Source organism: Nannospalax galili, unplaced genomic scaffold (genome assembly GCF_000622305.1).
Source record: "Nannospalax galili isolate Female #2095 unplaced genomic scaffold, S.galili_v1.0 scaffold82, whole genome shotgun sequence".
NCBI classification, from domain to species: Eukaryota; Metazoa; Chordata; class Mammalia; order Rodentia; family Spalacidae; genus Nannospalax; species Nannospalax galili.
This window is the reverse complement of record NW_008348862.1, coordinates 171,338-179,303: the sequence shown is the minus strand read 5'-3', so window position 1 is coordinate 179,303 and position 7,966 is coordinate 171,338. Positions and strand designations below refer to the sequence as shown.

The window sequence follows — 7,966 nt, the reverse complement described above, 5'->3', positions numbered from 1 at the left end:
TTTCTGGTCCTGTCTATTTGGTGTGCTATGTGTTCTTATATCTGTATGAATATATCTTTACTTAGTTTGGGGATGTTTTCTTCTATGATCTTGTTGAAGATTTGGTCTATGCCTTTGAGCTTGATCAGTCTCCTCCTTCAATGCCTATAAGTCAGATTTGGTCTTGGCATCACAAAGTTCCTGTATATTCCTTTTCTATGTTTTAAAAGTTTTTATCATATTCTTTGACTGAGTGGAAAGTTCCTCTACTTTATATTCAAGTTCTGATACTCTTTCCCCTTAGTTTTCTAATTGAGTTTTTGAAATTTTCAATTCCATCTTAATTTCAGTTTGAGCTGTCTTCAGTATTTCTCTTAAAGAGTTCAGTTTTCAAGTCCTGAATTGTCTTTGTAATTTCATTCAGCCCTTTGTTTGTGTTTTCTTGGACTTGAATTAGAAGTTAATTTTTGTCCTTTTTTAGGTTCACGCAGGGGGAACATATTGTCTGCCTCTTTCATGTTGTTTGTGTTTTTATCATTGGACCTGATATGTGTTTTATTTCAGTAGTTGTTGTCTGATATGAGATTCTAGCCTGCCTATGTTGATTGGAAGTTTGGTTCTGTTTTTTGGTGTTGCCCAAGCCTGGTTGATGTCAGGTCAGGTAGGAGGAGTAAACAAGGCAGTCCTTCAGATACTCAGTATTGATTATTGATTTCTACAAGAGAAAAGGTACAAATCACATATAAGGGCAAATTTATCAGAGTAATGACTGACTGCTCAATGGAAACTTTAAGGGCCAATTGATTAGAAAGAATGGGTGATTTTAATTCAGTGATAACTTCTTCAGTGACCTGGACTCTTAGGAGTAGTGTGATATTGCTTCGGTGAAGTCTAAACTAAAAAATGTCTTGGGTGTGGCTCCCAGCTAGGACTGAGCATAGATTCACAGCACTGGGCAAGGGACCAAGCAGGTCCACCTCAAAAGCATGCAAATTCGGTTCCCAGCAGGGTCTGGGCCTGTGGTGGGGGATGTGCATTTTGAGAGTAGGGAACTGTGTCAGACTCACCAAGAGAGATTAGGGATATAATGATCCTGGATGGGTTGTGTAGACGGGATGGGCAGGTTAGGGTCCAGGGTAAAACTCAGTTGGAGAATGCCAGTTTAGAACTGCCTGGGCTTGAGTCTTGAGGGAGCCACATGGAGGGGTGGAGTATGTTAAGATATCAGGAGTTTTAAGTCTCTCTTGGGTTTGAACTTTCTCCAGGTAAATGTTAGAAGTACAAGTTGAAAGAGTTGCAGGTTGGAAAGAAAAACAACCAATCTCATACTGACCTTTATTAGTCAGTGAAGGGTGACTACTGACTAGCCGGAGTCTTCAGTAGCCACACTGGGCCAAACAGCAGGTGAACTTAAGTACTTCTGTGTAGATAAACAGAGTCATGGGGGTTGGGTAGAGGATTGAGTGCTTGCATTCTTCCCTGAAAAGGGTCTCCTTTTGGGAGGGCTCGTGGGAGAAGATTTATGGTTGGGGTTTATGTGGGTCCTGGATGGGCTTGTTTGCAAAGCACTGATTGCTTTATGGTTTGTGGGGTTAATGGATGTCTCCCTTCAGAGTGGGGTGAGGGTTCTGGGTCAGATTCAGCAAGAGAATGGATTAATGTGACTCCCAGTTGGGTGTCAGCTGGTAGGAGGGGCAGTGTGGGAGGATGGTAAGACTCACCAAGATAGCTCTGTATGTAATTCCCACCTGGTCTTGAAGGGGGCAGCATGGAGGGCAATGTGGGGTGGGGGTCCTGGGTTACACTAGTTTGCTTCTATTTGTTGCTGTTATCATTTGCTTTCTTCTTTATATATGATGGCAGAAATTATAACTCACACTTCAAACACTCTAGGTACATATATAGTTTGTTCATGTTTAGTATCTCACAATAGCCAGGATCAACATTCACACCAAGTACTTCATTACTACAAAACATCAGAGTTTGACATATGTGGGCTTGCTCAATGCAGCTTTATGAAAACTTGAAAATCTTCTTTGCTTCTTGGATAAATTTCTCGTCAGTAGGAGGCTTCCTCTGACTGCCAGGCTGCAGGAACTTCTTCACATTGGAGAGGTTACTTATGCTAGTTTTCAGGGCCTATAATTCAGAAACCATAGCATCAGAGTCCACACTAGTTGTGAACAGAGCCCAGAAACCCTGAGCCCCTCCTAGACAAAGACCAACTGAGTCCTTCCAACAGTTCCCGTGTGGGAAGCTGGAACATGACAAAAATTATGAGCTAGAAAACAGCTCAACATAATTTTCCTTAATTAAGACCTCATTTTAGCACATTATTCAGTTACTATTATCCTGTAATCTCAGACATAAACCCTGTAGCTCCCTTTTGTTCTGGTGCAAAGCACATTGTGTTGTTCAGGTACAAAAGAGAGACGTAGCCAAAGAATAGGAAGGCATTGGAGAGTTAAGTTGGAAAGGGAGACAGAAGACATTACAGTCTAACCAGAGGCAAAGCACAACAGCTCGCACACTGGGAGGTAAAGATGGGGCTGGTGGGGAGTTAGGGACTGGGCATGGTGGGGGCTGTGGAGAGAGAAGTACAGAGCTGAGAGCTGGTGTCAGAGCTCAAGGAAGATATCAGCTTGACAGAGACCCAGGCAGACAGAGTGCAAAGACAGGACACTTCAAGTGAAAGTAATCCCAGAGAGACAGGAATCGGCCTACAGGGAACAGAGCTGGGGAGAGATCTGCTGAGCTCTGGGTCATTCTCATTACAAAAGGCAGAGGGGAGAGATCTGCTGACCTCTGGGTCATTCTCATTACAAAAGGCAGAATATTCTTCTTCGGGTAGCACCCTCCAAATCTCCTTGTATAAAAAGATTATTTTCATTCCTCAAATCCAGGTCCAGTAGCTCAGTTTGGAGGCCTGGGGGCTGGAGGTCAGGACCTCAGTAGGCTCAGGGTTCCTCTATTAGATTCATGAAGGTGAATATGGGGCTGCCTGTGAGGTGAGCTCACCTTCAGAAGAGGGAAGCTTGACAGCAGGCTAGAGTCCAACTCTTCAATGTATAGGAGAAGTTCCAGCAGGTGAATGTCAGCCCTAGTCAGCCTGTTGCCAACAAGGTAATCTTGTCCATGGCTCTTTAACACCTGAAGAATTTGAGGAGTGAGAACACATACATAGTCAAGATGGGTCCACTAGCTTTTCCCAAGTCATTGAAGACAAGTCTGTACCTCTGCTGGGTACTGTGGTGTTCCAGACATTAACTCAGGCCTGAGATTCATGGATGGAGTGAGGAGTGGGGTCTGCTACCTTCTCTTTTTTAAAATTCTGATTTATTCATTTTACATTTATGTATATCTTTTGCTTGCACATATGTAAGTGTGCCCATGCATATAATGCCCATGGAGGCAAGAAGAGGGTTCAGATCCCCTGGAACAGGAGTTACAGACAGTTAACTGCCATGTGGGTGCTGGGAACAGAACCTTGGTCCACTGCAATGGCAGGCACTGCTTTTAACAGTCAAGCCATCTCTCTAGACCCTACCACCTCCTCTTTTAAAGCCCAGGGGACCTTTCATTCCCCTTCCCACGTCCCTTTGGCCTTCACACCATCCACCTTCCCTACATCTTCCACAGATGTTTGGGGCTTAGCTCCTGCCACCTCATGCTTCTCCCCTCACATTAAAAGGGTGGAGCCCTGACATTTCAGGATGTTCCCCTCTCTGCTGTGTCTCTGCCCCAGCTCCCATGGACCCCATGCAGGGCAGCTCTCTAAGCCCCAGAAGAGTACATTTCAGGTCTGTGTTTCTCCTCTTCTCTGCTCTCTTTGCTTCCTGCTTATTTCTCTGATCTGAAGTGATGTGGACAAACTGGAACAGAGCATCTCCGCACAATGTTGGCTCTGACTCCCAACTCTCACTGGGTCACAGTCTGCATGCTGAAGTGCCTAGGGTGGATGAACTGCATTGGTGTCTGCAGCTAACTTTATATTGATAAAAGATGAAGGTTGGACTGGTGGACAAATGGTTGGACAGATGGACACACATGATAAAGCCACAGCATAAAGTATTAATTTTGCTGTGTGGTTGATGAGTATGTATTTATTAAGTATGTCTACTTTTCTGGTTGTGTGAAGATTATTTATTCTCTTTTCTGAGTGTTTTGCCTGCAGGTATGTAAGTACACTCCTGCTTGCAACACCCATGAAGACAAGAAAGGGGTGTCAGACCTCTTGGAACTGGAGTTACAGATGGTTGTTAGCTACCAGGTGGGTACTAGAACCCAAACCCATGTCCTCTGCAAGAACGTTCAGTGTTCTTAACCACTGAGCCATCTCCCCAGCCCTTCCAGAAGTATGAACATTATAGATAACAAAAAGAAAAACAAATATTACACTGCAGCTAAAGGCAAAACACTGTTGACTGGTTTGTTGGTTGACCAATCATACTGCATATGTATATGTAGAAAAGCATTACAATTAATAACACAAAAACAAAGAAATCATCAGATACTGTTAAATACACAGTTTACTGTGTACATGGAGCTCTTGAATCTCATAGCACAGATGATTTAAACTGTGATGGCTAGACAGCATATCATCCTATGACAGGTCCTAGACTGTCAGCACTACAGGCTCCAGTAGGACTTTGTGAGGAGCTGACATCTCTTAGAGTCTTCAGTTTCCACACAGCCAACGTATAATTGAATGAACTTTTGATGAGCAAATGGAAAAACATGACGCTGCTTTAGAAAACGGTTATTTAAAGCTAATTCTCCCATGAATTTTGAAGACTCCTGTATCATCTAGAGTCATATTTTGGGGTCTTCTTCTGGACAGTAGTTCAAGTACTTCTGAAGAGTTCTTAATAGATATTCCAGGAGAAACTCTAAGCTAAGCATGACACGCACAGTGACACAGCTGGCTTTCCTCAGTAAACACGGCTCTCCTCTCAAGCCTCACAGCCATCACTCCAGTTCCTGCCATCAGTTTTTCTTAGCACCTCTTCATCAGCCTCCCTCTCCCTATCCTCCTCCACTGCCCTTGTTTAGCTACCTTTCATTTGTAGGAAATAGTTTTACAATATGAACATAATCTGGCCTAAAGGTTTCCATTTAACCTGGCAACCAAAGAGTTACTATTTACTATTTTTTTTTACTATTTATAATGTAAACAAGCTCACTGAGCAATGTGCTCTTGTGACCTGAGCATATGACCTTAATCCCTTAGGACCCTACTTTACCCTCCACCCAAAACAGTGAATGAATGAGTGTGTGTGTGTGTGTGTGTGTGTGTGTGTGTGTGCTTATTTAACACATCAAAGCTCTGAAAGCAGCATATTCTCATTGAAAGAAGTGATAAAAATTGAAAAGTCTGCTTGATTGTGTGTGTGTGTGTGTGTGTGTGTGTGTGTGTGTTATTTTAGACCCAGTGATCAAAGGACATGATTCTCTGATAAGATAAGGATGGATCCTAGTGTTTCATTCCCCAATTCATGATGAAGGTACTGCTTCAATAAAAGCATGAGTGAAGCCTGTCTAGAGAGTACAGTTCTATTAGACTTCTTAAGGAACAGGTGGCTCTCAGAGTCCACTCTTGGTGTTAGAACTAATGCTAGAGTCAGGCTGCTTCTTTATTCAGGTGTAACTGTTATATGGCTTAGTAATGTCACACACCCATCCTTGAAGCACTACAAGACCCTTGTGACAGGCAGCTGCTCTCAGGCCTCTCTGACTACAATGCTCTAGAATAGTCCTTCATGTGGTGTTCTCTTCATTTTGCTCTGGAATGAAAGAAAGCCCATCATGTCCTACAGGATCTATGTCAATCTCTGGTGTTGCTCACAGCCTTCCACAGATCAAGTTCTGGTGATGACCGTGAACTATGTTGAATACTGAACTACATCACCATGACTTTGTAGTGCTTCTTCACAGACCTTTTTTCATAATTTCTTGAGAGACAGGAGCTGCCCAGGAAGGCTCAGGGAAGTGAAGGCCAGTGCTGTAGGAATGCTCAGCCTCTCTGTTCTCTTCTCCTCTGAGCTCAGTGCCCCAAACCCGGAAGAGTCCACTTTGCTTTTCAAAGACCAAGATGTAATATGTTTTTGTCCCATCTTTTATCAAGGCTAACTTGGCTTCTTTTTAGTCTGGAAGACATAGTGGCAGATACCTGATAATCTTATTCATATCTATTATAATTTCTGTATGCATGTTGATCCCGAAAGACAAAAATCATCCAAATGGTCATGTGTTTTCTAGTTTATATTTTAATTTAAAAACTTGAGAAATTTGTACTGGAAGGTGTTTTCCAAAGTAATTCATCTCTACTGGGTATTTTTTATATATTAGTCATCTTTTCTACCTAATAAATATATTAACCTTTTCCCCTAGAACAATCTATCAAGGTAAATAGATATCTAAAATCTTTTTTAAAAATATAAACCAACAGAAGCACAACTACACGGACGGCTGTTTTAAAGCACTGTCCTCTGAGCCAAACTGCAGATGTCTTCATGAGATCAGCTGTGCCTACTTATGAGTGTCTATCACAGTTGGGCTTGTAGACTGTTGGCATTCAGTTCTAGAAGAAGGGGTTGGGGAAGCTTCTTTAGTTGAATATCCAGCTGACCTTCCAGCTATGTGTATGCAGTTCTACCCTAACTACATGTGGTCTTGTGGCCTCATGGAGATGCTAGAGTATATAGACTAGGGAAGGCTAAAAGAATGGGGCTTCGTTTATGCAGTGTGGGAAAGCCATCATCCATGCTGGGTACGTACTTTCCAGTGCAACTGCTTTGGTAATTGCCTTTGTCAGGCTTTACCCACACTCTGTAAGTAAGTAAGCTCCATAAACTCATTGGTTCCCCACAGTGAACTGTGGTCGAATTGTACTTTGGATTGTGTTTAGCACTTTTGGAGGAGGGGGTAAACATTGTTCACATCTCCCCCAGGGAAGGAATTCTTACAACAGTGGTCCATCCAGAGACATGGTCATGAGAAAACTTGGTGGAATCACAGTAGGTAACCAGCAATCCTACAAAAAAGATTTTTCTCTGTACTGTTTTATTTTTTTTTTTCTGTACAAACATGGTGATTCTCATAGCTAACCTGCTTCCTGGGAGCTCAATACAGAGCCCCTTTTAAGCCATCAAATATGTCTCTGCACTCTCATCCTGCTGCACAGCCCAGAGTTATTTCCTAGTTCAGTGTTAGAAGTTCTCCCAGTTATTTCCCACGAAACACACTTGCTTGACCTCCACAGGCTGCTGTCCAACTCTGGCCTTGTTAACATTTGGCAAGACTTGTCCATTACAGCCTCTTGGTCTGTTCTGGGATTTTGTCTAGTTTGAGTTTGTATAGGAGTTTTGCATCCTGTTATCCATTACTATGAGTTCATATGTGTAACTGACCAGCTGTCTGGAAGACTGTTTCTTTGTGATCATCCACCACCTCTGGCGCTTAACAATCTTCCCACCTGAATTGAATTTCAACAGATCCATAACCAGCAACAGACTGAAGCAATAATAGGAAGTCTCCCAACTAAAAATTGCCCAGGACCAGACGGATTCACTGCAGAATTCTACCAGAACTTCAAAGAATTAACACTGATATTACGTTTATGTCATGCCAACAGGAAAAGCTATGCTTACAGCAGTCTATATGAAACTAAACAGTAGTTTTTACTCATATCTCCAGCTCTAAGCAATATACCCACATAGATAATTTATGTGGTATAGATCATAGATCATCATTTTTCTGTAAATTCCCACTCCAACAGCAGTGATCCTGGCTCCCTCCATGTACTATCCATTTACGTGGTTGTTTACCTCCAGCTTGCTTGCATAGAAGAATTTTTTCTTTTCTTTTGAGTTTTTTAAAGTTTCATATAACATTTCTCACTCAACTCCAGACCCCCCTCCCCATCCATATCTCCCCCATCCCCCCACTGAATCCTATGCACTCTGCCATACATGCTGAGTCCTATTCA

At 42.5% G+C, this 7,966-nt stretch overlaps 1 pseudogene; it reads right to left on the bottom strand.

Annotated features, from left to right (window-relative positions):
• Positions 1 to 1,992: 1,992 nt before the first annotated feature.
• On the bottom strand, positions 1,993 to 6,189 carry LOC103744360 (annotated as a pseudogene).
• Between the last annotated feature and the right edge of the window lie 1,777 nt (positions 6,190 to 7,966).